Below are 14,190 nucleotides of genomic sequence, written 5' to 3'. Positions count from 1 at the left end.
AGAAGTCCCAACAAACAATCCCCTTGTGCCTCATGTTCTCAAACTGGAACAAATCTTGTGGTAGACTTCTGTCATACCTGTGGTCACTTGGGCTCTTTTGAACACTCATCCTTTGTTAGGACAAGTTCAAAATTATAAGTTCCACCTCTCTGAGGTAGAAGCCAGATTTCGCTCTTCCTTTGTTAGGACAAGTTTGAAAGTATAAGTCCCACCTTCCCAAAGTAGGGGCCAGACTATGCTCTCCTGACACAGACACGGGTCTTTTACTCAAGAGTGAGTGATGCAAGAAGAAAAGCATGGAGTGTGCCTTCTCCTAGCCCTCCCCTCTACGCCTCCCTGCATGCCAGCCGGCCACACACGTGCGTGCGCGTACACACACACACACACGGTGGAGATATTAGTGGTGCAGAGTAAAGTCAAAGCACAGAAGCAGCTGGAAGGCAGTCTGTAGCATGGGCATCCAGATCGTGGTGACTGGGGCCATTTTCTTGTCACCTCTGACCTGTGGAACGGTTTGGGCCAGCTTGGTCCTGAGCCTGGCTTTCCAGCTCTCCCTATGATCTGGCAAGCCACCCATTGTCCTTTCTATAAACGTTGAAAATGCTGAATCACCCAGACTCGGCTCCTGTTGTTGCAGCGAAGAACCTGATGGAGGCACATCCCCGTTCCTGGGCACATGGCCGGGACTGGACCCGTGCCCTCTGCTGACCGGTATACACCTGAGTTCCTGAGCCAGTGGGCGGCAAGAGAGTCGGGATTTCCCTTATGCCAGTCAAGACCAGCTCTGAAGTTCAGGGTGCGGCCAGCTTTCCAGGAAGCACAGGGGGACATACAGGAAACCTAAATAGAAACTGGGATTATGTGAGAAAGGGGCACTAGCCATTTCGAGGGCAGCCCACAACATCGCCGAGCCCTGCTGTGTGAGATGCTCTGTGGCCGACCACCTTCACTCTCAAGCAACTCTAAAGATAGGGATCGCCCCCACTTCAGTCGTGGAAACAGTCACGGAGACATCAAATAACAAGATGATAGAAATCATAGGCTGGAATTCAAACCAGGCCCATTTGACTCCAAAGGCACTTGTACACTTATACACAGAGTCTTTTCACTCATGGGTCTGTGGCTCAGCTGTGGCTCTCTCACATTTGGCTCCAGCTGCCAGTTGGGTTTAGGCTGGCTCTAGGAGCCTCGTCATTTTTCTTGGACCCGTGGCTACTCAGTGGCCATCCAGATTCTCAAGGTGGCAAGGAACTATTCTGAAATGTGCTATTGGTCACACAACTCTGTGAATCTACTAAAACCCACTAAATGATACACTTTCGAAGGGTTGAATTTTATGGTATGTGAGTTACATCTCAATAAAACTTTTCTTTAAAAATAAAAGAAACGTAATCAAAGCATTTTCTAGTGGAGGGAGCCCAGCAAAGGCAGGTAGCCCAGGCTGCTCAGAGGAACTCCACCTGGAGATCATCCCAAAGATCTGGTTGTAATCCTGGTCTGTTTCTTGCCATCCTTAAATGTCATGATTTGAGACCTCAGTTCCGTCGTCACTAACGTGAAGAGGCTTTATTAGATCAGTGTTTCCCAAGCTTTTGTCATTTGTGAGCCCACTGCATGATTTTTAAAATTTTTTTAAATTAACATATAATGTATTATTGCTTTCAGAGGTACAGCTCTGTGATTCATCAGTCTTCTTTATGTCACCAGTGCTCATTATATCACATGCCCTCCCCAGTGTTCATCACTCAGTTACCCCATCCCTCCAAACACCTCCCCTCCAGCAACCCTGTTTGCTTCCTATGATTAAGAGTCTCTGATGGTTTGTCTCCCTCCCTGTGTTCATCTTGTTTCATTTTTTCCTCTCTTCCCCTATGATCCTCTGCCTTGTTTCTTAAATTCCACATGTCAGCGATTGACATATTTTGCTTAGCATAATACTCTCTAGTTCGTCCACATTGTTGTAAATGGCAGGATTTCATTTTTATGATGGCTTCATAGTATTCCATTGTATATATGTGTGTAACACATCTTCTTTATCCATCCATTCACCTTCATGATTTTTGCTCTGTCACCGCACCAACCAACTGAATGATTACTTATTTTTTTAATTCACCTTTTCTTTTAAAACCTAACATCATTCTAAACAAAAATGTTCACAAAATCATGGGTTTGCTGGGCTGCTTGTATTTTCCCCAAACACATTAAAATCAACGAAGAGATAGCAAACTTAGAAATGTCCATCCACCCCCCATGGCACCAGTCTTATTCCTCCCATTTGGGAACCTTGATCGAAGGGTCTCCAAGCCGTGTCTACAGACTAGCCCGCAGCACAGAGGACAAGCTCTGACCTTGCTCCTCCATCAACCAACCAATGTGGACATTTAATCATCGCTTCTTAGGACTTGGCCTTGCCTGTGGCCTAACGTTGCTCTGGATGTGGGGCTTCCTGGTCTGATCCAAGAGGAGGACGGTCCCAAGGCTAACTCTGTTTAGTAACCCAACCATGAGTTCTAGGAGGTGCTTGCTGAGTAAGTAAACGGAGTCAACCACGCTAGGGATGGTTATTGTTATTCCCATCTTACAGACTGGGAAGATGATCTCAAAAACACGAACATCCCAGAAGAGGAAGAGGCAAGATTGGGAACTAGATCTTTTCTTAATTCCTATAGTTTTATAACTGTCTCATAATACGCCCTGGGGCTGGACATTTTGGGGTGGATGTACTTGGAGTCTCCATGAAATCAGTCAATGCCCATAACTCCCACCTTTGCCTGTGGGCAGCATCCGCCTGGAGGAAGGGGACACAAGGGCAGCTTCTAAGATAAAAATTGTATCCACTGAATATCTAGTATTTCTACGTATCAGCAACAAACAGTAACAATCTCCCGCACTTCCTCCACTACACATCCCACTCGTAGCTGCTAGTGCAAAATCTCTCTTCCTGCTAGTCAGGGACCATGTCTTTCTCATTAATTGCTGTGTCTGCCACACTCAGCACAGTATTTGGCACAGAGCAGGCCCCTGAGAAGTCTGAGTGTAATTCACTAACAGCCCCTTGCCCCAGAGATCCTCTAGCCTGGGGAGGTGGAGTGGGATAGGCTGAGTCAAGCCCACAGACAGGAGACAGGACACACTGCTGTGTCCAGGCACCTGCTCTGCAGGCAGGAGGACACCAGTAAACCTGTCAGCCATGTACCCCACATGATCGACAAGTATCTGCTTCCCTTTCCCTGGAGCAGGCTGCAGCCACCACCTGAGTCCATCTGTGGAGGTGGTTTCAATCTGTCCAGACAGGAGAGCAGAGCAGAGCAGGGATGCCCCTATTCCATCCAACAAATAACTACTGACGAGCAGCCCCATGCGGATCCCGTGCCAGGCACCATGGAAGAGACGAATGTAACTCAGGCCTGCAGTGAGCCCCACGTAGGGCTCCTGAGTACAGAAACCAGCAGCCTAGGCCTGCCAATTCCTTGGGTGGTGTTCTTTCCACAAGAGCACAGCCTTCCAAAGGAGATGCCCTCGCTGCCAGAAAGGAGCTTTCTTCCAGCAGCACGCTCTAGAAGGCTGCAACTGAGATTTCTGTTTGAGGAGCCTGCCACAGGTTAGGTGCGAGGCTACAGTGGAAACAGGACTCATCCCGCCCTAGGGAGCGTCAGTATCTAGATAAGATGGGGGACAAGAAGGACCTGCTCACAGACATATGGACCAGGCGGATGCAGTGTTATTGTCTGGGAACCTGGGAGAAAGGAAGCCACAAGCAGAGGGAGGGAGGAACAGGTGTGCAGGGGCACAGAGCGCGCTCCCTCTGGGGCTTCAGTAACCTCGGGCTTTCTGGCTGGTCCTTGTCATGGGATGGGGCACTGCTCCCTAACAAGGCAGCCGCTCCTCCTATAGCCCCTGCCCCTCACTGGACCTGCAATAACAATGGACAGGAAGGCTTTCTGGGTTTTGCTTCCTGCCTTCAGAAATCCGTCCCCATGAGGTTTATACTCTTTGGGGAACCCAAGCACCAGAGTGTGCCCCCTGGAATGCCTACGCTCCCTCGAGCGGACTGTGCCACTATGGCTACGGTCACCCAGCCCATCCCATTTTCAGTTATCCGGGCAGATCAAGGACAGAGAACCAGGCTAAAGAGCTTTGGGGAAGCCTACGGATATGATCCATCGGTAGTAGTTGGTCTACCAACCGCTGTGGGTATGTCTCAGCAGGATGAACGTTTGGCCAGATCATCCTTTGCTGGGGAGGGAGAAGAGCTATGCTTTGTGCTGTAGGACGTTTAGCAGCGTCCCTGGCCTCGACTCACTACATAACAGAAGCAACTCCCCAGTGGTAACAACCAAAAACGCCTCCAGACATTTCCTGTGTCCCCTGGGGGTAAAAATTGCACCTTGTTAAGAACCACTGGTGTACAGGCTTGGAGTCTGCATCCCAGCTGTACCGTCCAGTTGCTGTGTCAGCACAGCAAGTTCGTTAGCTACTAACCTGGGCCTCCGTTTTCCTGTCCATTAAAATGGGGATGATAATAGTAACTTCCTCGTAAGATGGTTGTGAAATAAGTTAATACATGTAAAGAGCAGCGTCTAGCACATAATAAGCACTCGCTAGATGCCAGCTATTGTTCTTACCGTAGAGACCAAATTGCATCATCCAAGTGTGATAATCCAAGCTGCACTTTTTTGGACTTTTGCTCATTGTGATTTTTTTTTTTCAGAAGTTGGTTTTAAACACTATTCTAGTCTGTCCTTCATCTGAACTATTAGTTGTAATTAAAATTCACTGCTAATGAAAAAAAAGAAAAGAAAAAAGGAACCAAACAGCAGATAAAGTGGATGGTCAGAAAGACTGCTCCATAAATACTTGTTGAGTACATAAATAAGAAATTTAATCTAATCATTCATTTTCTGCCCTGCTTATTTCTGGTAAACTATTTGAGGCAGCTTAAAATAAAAGCACAGGGTACCTGGGTGGCTCAGTCAGTTAAGCATCTGCCTTCTGCTCAGGTCATAATCCCAGGGTCTTGGGATCAAGCCCTACATTGGGCTCCCTGCTCAGTGGGGAGCCTGGTTCTCCCTCTCCTTCTGTCACTCCCCCTGCCTGTGGTCTCTCACTCTCTGTCAAATAAATAAATAAAATCTTTTAAAAATAAAATAAAATAAAAGCCTACACTATCAGGCAATTAAAAAAATATTTCTACAACCCAAGGGTAAATAATTTTAATATTTGAAAATTCATATAGATCAAGAAAGGAATCATTAATATCACCTAGATTAATAAGGACAGGAGTTTATAGAAGTTTATAGGAGAAAAATGTTTATAGGAGAAAATGACTTAACATGGGAAAATGCTCAACAAAGACATAAGAATTTAAATAGCAACCAAAAATAACCTATTAAAAATGTCAATTAGCAGAGGATGGTGAAACTGGCACTCTCATATATTATAGTTAGAAACGTGGCAAATTAAAATTAATTCAGAGATCAATAACCATTAAAATGGGAGGAAAAACTGAAGGGAGGAAGTTAATTTCATCACAAACTCAAAAATCAGACAGAGTGTTCACTTAAGCAACAAATAGAACCCCAAGCTTCCTAGCAGCCACTGAGAAAATAAAAACACAGCTAAGAGAACTTCTGGCCAAGACCACTAGGAGAGATCAGATTTGTTCACAATGCTGAAAAAGAACTGTGAGTCCTAACACAGGGCCTGGAGTAACAAAATTAGACAAAGTTTCAACAGTGATATACCAGGCAGCTCAGCGGCAACAAAGTATGTTTAAGACACCACACATCTCTGCACCCCCCCAGATTGTGCCCTCACCCACCCACTCGCAACAAAGAATGAATTCCCTGAAAATGCCGACCCTCCAGCAGCAACAGAAGGCTGGCGGGAGAAGCAGCATCTCCCCACTGCCTGCCTGGCTCCGGGTCACCAGCACATGTTGAGGCCCCTAAGTACAGGGAGGTCCATAGTGGAGCTTGGCACCAGGGAGATACTGCAGCCAACCCTCCCCCGCCTTCCCCTGGCTCAGTTCTGAATGGCGCCCTGGGCTGGAGAAAGAGGCTGTGTGGAGGGGAAGAGGCCAGCTCTGTATGTGCTGAATAAAGGAAGCAGGGGCTCAGAGCACCCCAAGGAGAGGAAAACAATCACCTGGACATGATTGGACAAGCAGCTCCTTGCCCCTGTAGCTTCCCTGTGCCTCCATTTCCTCTTCTGTAAAATGGGGAGAGAATATTCACCTCACAGGTTGTTTAAAGGTTTGAAAGAGTTCTCCGTGTAATGCGCTTAGAGCAATGCCCAGCACACAGTACATGTTAGCCGCTATTATTGGTATAATTCTTGCCCTGGGTGCACCTGTGTGTATATTCCAGACTTAAGCAACATGTCTCCTGGGGGCGCTCCAGGGCACGGGGTGGGACAGCAGAACTTTCTGAACTTTTTCATCGCTGTGTAACCCTCAGCCTAAAGCCAAGAAACAGGACCAAGTATTAGTTCATGACGGATTAGAGGAGCTCTAGCTAGGGGTACTCGTCCCGGCCCTGCCACTAACTCCTGCCCTCTTGCGAGGGTCTGGTACAAGCCCTTGCTCCAATCTGGGCCTCGGTTTACTCATCTATAAAACGAAGTGATGGGACAAAATAATTCCTAAATTTGACTAACCCTCAGAACCACTTCAGGACATCATAAAATGCAGATCCTCAGGCTCTGGAAACGGAGACTGAGAATCTGCATTTTAATGAGCTCTTTGAAGGATCCTGATGTTCTGTCAGATTTGAAAGCCACTGATTAGATGAGCTCTGAGGCCCCCCTCCAATATTCACACACTCATACTTAAAAGACTCATGGAGAAGAAAGGAGCTAGGCATGGCCATAAGCCTGGCGGTCCAGGGCAATGGCCGTAGCCTGTGAGTGAGCTCCTGAAGTCATGCTAGTGTTCTTGGTACTCCTCTAGTTGTTAATCATTCTCAGAGACCAGAGACAAGAAGTTATACTTCCTGTCTAATCAAATACTCTATCTCAGCATTTTACCTCCCAGTCTGTGGGTTTTGCTCTTGGGTTGTAGGAAAGAGCTGGTTGGTGCCTTACAGCACAACCCCTCATGAACCTGAGGGCTCCTGATGTCAGCCTGGTCCTGCCAATACTCCTAGTGAGATAGCTCTTGACTTTGGCCCTTCTCTTCTGTTCCCATTGCTACCTCCCTAATGCAGGCTGTTAATACCTCTCATTTGGACCATATAACAGTTTCCTAGCTAATCTCCTGCTCTCCAGTCTCTCTCCTCTCCAAGCTTTTCTTCATGGTATCAACAGTTATTTCTGATTGTGTTATGTCTCTAGCACACAGCCCTCCACAACTGCGCACCCAAACCTAACTACTCAGACTGTCACTCAACGCCTTTCAGAGCCTAAACCAACCCACATTTTTGCTTTCATATTTACATTTCTCTTCCATAACCCCCTCTGACCAAGAGCCACCTTGGGCTAGTTAACTCTCTTGAATTTTTTTTATTTTATTTTTATTATTAATAAGATTTTATTATTATTATATTAATAAGATTTTATTTATTTATTTGACAGACAGAGATCACAAGTAGGCAGAGAAGCAGGCAGAGAGAGAGAGAGGAGGAAGCAGGCTCCTTGCTGAGCAGAGAGCCCGATGCAGGGCTCGATCCCAGGACCCTGGGATCATGACCTGAGCCGAAGGCGGAGGCTTTAACCCACTGAGCTACCCAGGTGCCCCTCTTGAACTTTTTTGATAGAGGATTTCCCAAACTTGTATACCATGGAACTCTACCTCTGTCTATATATATTTTTTTAATTTATTTTGGGAGAGAGAGGCATGAGCGCAGGCAGGCAGGAGGAAAGGGAGAAAGTCTTAAGCAGACTCCACATGGAGCACTGAGCATGGAGCCCAATGCAGGGCTTGATCTCAGGACCCTGAGACTATGACCGGAGCTGAAACCAAGAGTCAAAGGCTTAACGGACAGCACCACCCAGGAGCCCCTACCCCTGCGTATTTATCATGGCAAAATACCCATAACATTTCATGGATACTAAGTGATTCATGGTACTCAGTTTGGGAAACACTCTCTATGCTTTTCCATCTGTCAACGGTTTGACTCTCTATTCTAGAATCTGCTCAGGTCTCAAACTCCCAACTGAGAACAACCATCTAATGTTGCCATGCCTGCTCTCTCTCCATCTGACTGTTTCTGAAGACCATCAGGGTTCTACAGGAGCGTGGAAGCCAGAACACTGATCCATCCGCCCCCCTTACCCCTTCTTTGCCTTCCTTCCTGAGCTGGTACCACATTTCCCCTAAAAGCTGAACCACTCAAGATCTGTCCTGATTGACTTAAATGAATATAGTGGACCATTCCACCATCTCCGTTTTACCGACTTCCAAATAAACAGCCTGTGCTTCTCCTTAGCAACTCAAGCAAGTAAGTCTCTACCTCTCCTGGGGCTACTCCCTTTCCTGCATCCTTGACAGCCATTGTTGACTGATCACAGCACTTGCTCCTGAGTCCCAGATGCGGGGTATAGATTCAGAGTCCTCCTCTGACAGCACTCCCCAGACACGTGTGCTCCATCAAGCAGAGTTGGCATGCCAGTTGAGACAGTCCTACTTACATCAATGACCTAATTGATTATATAGCGAATGTGTTTACTAGAAAAGCTCTGTCAAGTTTCAATTTCAACTCCCTTATGAAACCTCAAACTACAGTGGTCTCCAGTTACACTCCATCTACTCCAAGCTTTCTAGGCTAGAGGATCTGGGCTGTGGGCGAGGATCTGTTAGGAGTCTAATTTGACATGAGAACCAGAATAAGACTGCGAAGGTCAGACGGGCTTTCACTAGTATTGTCCACCTCCCATCTTTCTCTCATGCCAGACCCCACAGAAGTGTCTGGTGAGCTGGCTGGTCTCTAGACATAAAGAAGAGCACTTGAGAGGCTACAAAACGAATGACCAACTACCCCTAGAAAAACAACTCTCTGGGGAAGGCAGCAGTTGGAGACTCCTTCGATGTCTCAGAGCAGAAGCAAGGTTTCCAACTCAGCCTGAGCTGATGCAACCATCAGCAATGGAACCACGTACAGTAGAAGGACTGATATCTTTGGTCCGATAACAGGCTGCTCCAGTTTCTTCTCTCTCCTCCTCCCCCTCCTTCTCTTCCAAGCTGATCACATTTCCTCGGTGATTTTCATGCTTAGTCGGTAGGTCTTAGGGGACAAGTGTGAATTCCACAGGGAACTTGTCTGTATAAAGTACTCTGTACTAATGTTATCATCTGTCCTCCTTCCTCCCTTCCTGCCATGAATGTTTATTAAACACCTACTATGTGCTATGTGGCAAGCACCGCTATAGAAAAGAAAGCCCTTGAACTTGGACTGGAGCCACCAGGAGAGGCTATATATTAAGCAAAGATAATGAAGCTGCTCAGATCAGCAGAAAAATGCATTTCAAGTTGCTTCCTCTCATTTTTAGACCTCAAAAGAGCTATAACTGTGGCAGAAAACTGAGGGCCTGGAAGCTACAATGCAGGAAGTCCAGGGAATGCTACAAAATCATGAAGAGTCCCCACAGGGTAAACACAAGCCAGTTCTCAAATCCTGGATACTAAAAAGAGAGATGCGTGGAACACGTCTTAGCCTTGACTTATTGCCAGGGACTGTTTTAATTGTTATATAGTTATCCCCTAAGTCCCTAATTTATCACTATGAATTAAATACTCTATGGTCGTCACTTAAAAGATGAGAAATCGAGGTGTGAAGAGGTTAACGGTCTTGCCCAAGGCAGCAGCTAAGAAGTGGTGGAGCTGGGATTTAAACTTGTATGGTCTCCTTGCAGAATTCTAAACTATCTGGAAAATGTACATTTAAATCAACAGAGTGCTAATTCATGGATCAGAGTGGGGTGGGATGGATCACTGGATGAGCTTTTTACCCCCAGACTTCCTAAAGCTAGAGACAGAAAGGTTTTGATAGATGGGAGCACAGAGTGCCTAGCATCCCCATCACTCACACTTTGAAGGCAGGCTTCCGAAAGGACAGCCACACCCCCAGACCCACCCACATCTCCTAGAGTCCCCCTGACAGCAAACTGGTGCTCCAAGGCCTGACCTGAAGTTAAGTCTTCATGTTCTGGAATGTCACACATGGAGAAGATCTGCATGGGTCCCTTTATGTACTTGCAAACTCTATTTCTGCCTGGAAAAACACATGATGTAACTGGTACCCAGAGCAGCAATGTCACTGCTCCTAGAAGCCCGAAGCCCTAACTTTTAGACTGCACTCTACCACCTACTGTCCCTTGATTAGGTTTTTTTTCACCCGTAAATATACATTCATTCAGCAAACCATTTTGAGCATTTCCACCCTGCCAAGCACCCAGCCCTAGGCTCTGAAACCACTAAGTGGAATTCAGTAGCTACCCCTAAGGAACTCAGGATTTGCTGGTAGAGACAGACCAGGAAGGGGATCTTTCTGTTGCACTGTGCACTGCACCCTCCCAGGGCTCCTGAGAGCAAGGGAGGGGCCCATCTGCCCCTCCCCGCAGGGAATTTGTGAGCCAGAAAACGAGATCACACAGGGGAAAGCGCTTTGTAAACAAGAGAGGGTGAGAATGAGGTTCATGGGGAGGGAGAGGGAGAGGATTTCAACCCAGATGCTGTCTGCCATGTTTTCAGACCTTGGGCAGGCAGGCAGCTGACCAAGCTAAGTGCCTGGCCTGGGTCTATGAGCCTGGGCATAGCCTCTCAGGCAGAGCCTCCTGGATGAGTGAGGACAAAGCCTGAAGCTCTGGCCTCATTATCCCAAAAGGCCAAGCCCAAACCTTACGCTACCCAGGCCAAGCTGCTCTGGGCTCTGTCCTGGCAGGAACCTAAACCTATGGATGTTATTTTGCTTGGAGCTAGAAGGTTTTGTCACCCCACCCCCGACCTCACCCTGTTCCCTGACCTCTCCAGCGTCCCAGCTTGAACAGTGACAAAGGCTAGATCTTCCCCCCATTGTGTAGCTGGAGAAGCCTGATTTCCATGAATCCCTTTATATAACGAGATGCTGAGAAACAGTGGCCAGAAGGGACGCCAGCCACTGTCGTTCGCTGTGTTGAAGCGCCACCTGGAGCCCAGTCCTAGATCAAACAAATGGGTAGGTGCGCTTTCCTGCCTGCCTCAGCAGAGGAAACAGGAGGAAAAGAGATGCTCAGGCAAGAAAATGGCAGAGGACCCCTAAGAGGACCCCATCAGTCCCTTCACCAGCTCCGCATCGTTCACCGGTGAGACAGTCGAGAGCTGAAATGTCTCAGCTTTTCACTGAGACAGGCTCTCCTCCATGGCCAGGGACCAGCATGTGACTGGCGCTGTTTCTCACAGATTCTAAAATCTGGATCCAAACAGCAAACATGCAAGAAAACCCTCCAGTTTGCCCTGCAGCCCGACCCCCCGTCCATCTGATCTCCTATCCCACACTTCAGACTCTCTGGCTAGCTTGGCAGAAGGGACTTTCAGTGGATGAGGTCTCCTTTGGGAGAGTTTGTTGGTTCTCCTTATATTTCTGGAATTGCCTGCTCTATACCAAGGAGGAACGCACATTTATTAAGAGCCATTTTTTCAGCAGTAGCTGGATGAGTCTATAAAGACATCAACAATAAGCCAATAGTTCAAAATCAGCATGGAGTTATTTTTGCCTGAAGAAAATCCAAGCCAGATGGTAGCAGAGGATCAAGAAAAGTAAGCCAAGCTCCCAAACTGAGCAAGGACTTTTTTTTTTTTTTAAATCATCCTACTTTAGGTTTTTCTGCTCAATCCTTTGCCAGACCAACAAGTTAGCGTCCTACCAACTGTGTTATTGAACTCTTCAGTATCATTGGAAAACAAGATACATAAAGTATTTAAGCTCTCGTTGTCCATTAGAGCATCCTAGTCCACGCTGCTGGGGACAGCCGCTGTGCGCAGTATCCAAGGAGTACTCTCAGAGGCGACAATACGTCTTTGCCTGCAAGCGGCTGCTGGTCCCTCTTCAGACCAGCGACAATTCAAACAAGGGGCACCCTTGAGAGTAAACCCTGAGGACACTTGGGGGGAACCAGAAAGGTGTTTGAATCTATTAAGAAGCTACTGCTGTCCCTCATGGGTAGCGTGCAGTCCACTGACCAGCCAAAGGGCCCAGAGGAAGTGAGGTTGCTATTTCCTTTAGCCATACTCCAAATAAGTCAGATTTACTGAAGCTGAAGGGTTTGCTTCTCCACAGTAGAAACAATTCCACCTGGTGCTCACAGCAGTCTTGACATGAGACCTTGAGGTGAGTATGATCATTGCTGTCTTGCAAAGACAGAAGCAGAGGCCAAAAGAAGTTGAGTAATTTTCCTGTAAGCCAAGTAGCCAAGATTTGAACCAAGTGTTCTGCTTTCAGTTCTTCCAATGCCATCATCTACCACGGCATGAAGTCAACATATTAAGTACTGAAGAGAATATTCTGAAAAGCAATCCAGTTTGCCACAGATTGTTGCAAGAATTCTTACACAAACATGAGAACTATGTTACAGGGTGGAATTTGTAGACCAATGAAGACCCCCATGGAGAAATAATGCTCACTGGAGGTCAGCTCACACAATGTACTTCCTGGGAGGCTCAGAACTTCTCCAGTGAACAACAAAAAATTCTTTGTCTCCCACTTCCTTCCTTTCATTTAAACCAGACAGGCTCTTCGTCCCCTCTAAAGTCCCATGCACGTATTTATAATTCTTCTTCTTCTGATAAAGTGAGTTCCCTCTCGGGAGAGTTAAGAACTGCTAAACAAGTGCAAGAAACAGGCACAACAGGGATAGTGATGAGGGTGGGTGTATGCCCCTGGAAAAACCACAGTGAAATTCAGAGCTGGAAGAGGCTGCTGAGAGCACCTGATAACAGTCCAAATTCTCTTTTGGCAGAAGACATTGAGACCCAGCAGTCAAGTGACTTCCCAAGATCATTTGAAGTGAGTGGCAGAGCCGGTCAGAATCCCAGTCCCACTGACTCCTACCTGAAGGCACTTTTCACTTAATCATCATTTAGGAGACTATGTCTTGTTTCTAAATAAAATCCAGCTAGCAATCCAGCTCTCCAGCACTATCCCTAAAAAGACTCTTTGGGGAAACTATTGACATTCCCCATCTTGAGCTGTCCTAGATAGGGAAAGGAAGGAAAGAGTAAAGAAAGAAAGGGAAAAAGAAAAAGAAGCTTTCCATCCAGAGTCCCCATAACAATAACTAACAGCAGCCAAAATTTACTAGGCACTGTGCTGGGCACTATGCTTAGTATTTTATATGTATTAGCTCATCTAATCTTCTCAACAACCATATCAGGTATGATTATCTCCACTTTACAGATGAGAAGAATGCAGCCCAAAGGACCTAAGGAAGCTGCTTAAGCTCCCACAACTGGTAAGAGTAAGGACTGGAGGGTCGTAGTCCAGCTCTGTTCTGTATTAAAGCCAGTACTCTGAACCACTGACTTTTAAAACCATATGGTAAGGCAGGGGCCCAGGGATACCCAAATTAAATTTTGGCTAACCACAGAGAATCCTGATGCACTGGCCAACTATCCCTGCCAAAAACTGCAGCCCCCGCCTAGCTAAAAGGGGGGACTTCTACCCCAGTGGCAGATTTGGGACTTGAGTTTCTTCCTTTTTCTGCCCAGACTCTTTAACTGGGAGGCGGGGGAAGAGTAAGATGGGCAGTGAGGAAGGAAACATTCAAAACTGGAGGTTTTAGTAGGGACAGAAAGAAAACAGACAGGTTTGTTTTCTAAACCAAAGATATTCTAAAGGCCACACCCTGCCTTCAAGAGCTACAGAAGAAATTCGATGCCATTCTGAAAGTCTCCCACCACCTCAGCCACATTTCACTAACAAGTCTTGCATCCTCTAGAACTTAAGACACAAGAAAAGGACTTCAGGTCAAAAGGAACCAGTCATCTCTCAACTGGATTTCTCTTATTTTTTTTTTTAAGATTTTATTTATTTATTTGACAGACAGAGATCACAAGTAGGCAGAGAGGCAGGCAGAGAGAGAGGAGGAAGCAGGCTCCCCGCTGAGCAGAGAGCCCACTGTGGGGCTTAATCCCAGGACCCTGGAATCATGACCTGAGCCGAAGGCAGAGGCTTTAACCCACTGAGCCACCCAGGGGTGCCTGGGTGGCTCAGTGGGTTA

The sequence above is a fragment of the Enhydra lutris genome, unplaced genomic scaffold, assembly GCF_002288905.1.
Source record: "Enhydra lutris kenyoni isolate GAN:26980312 unplaced genomic scaffold, ASM228890v2 scaffoldscaffold9, whole genome shotgun sequence".
NCBI classification, from domain to species: Eukaryota; Metazoa; Chordata; class Mammalia; order Carnivora; family Mustelidae; genus Enhydra; species Enhydra lutris.
Note: the sequence above shows the minus strand (reverse complement) of the source record.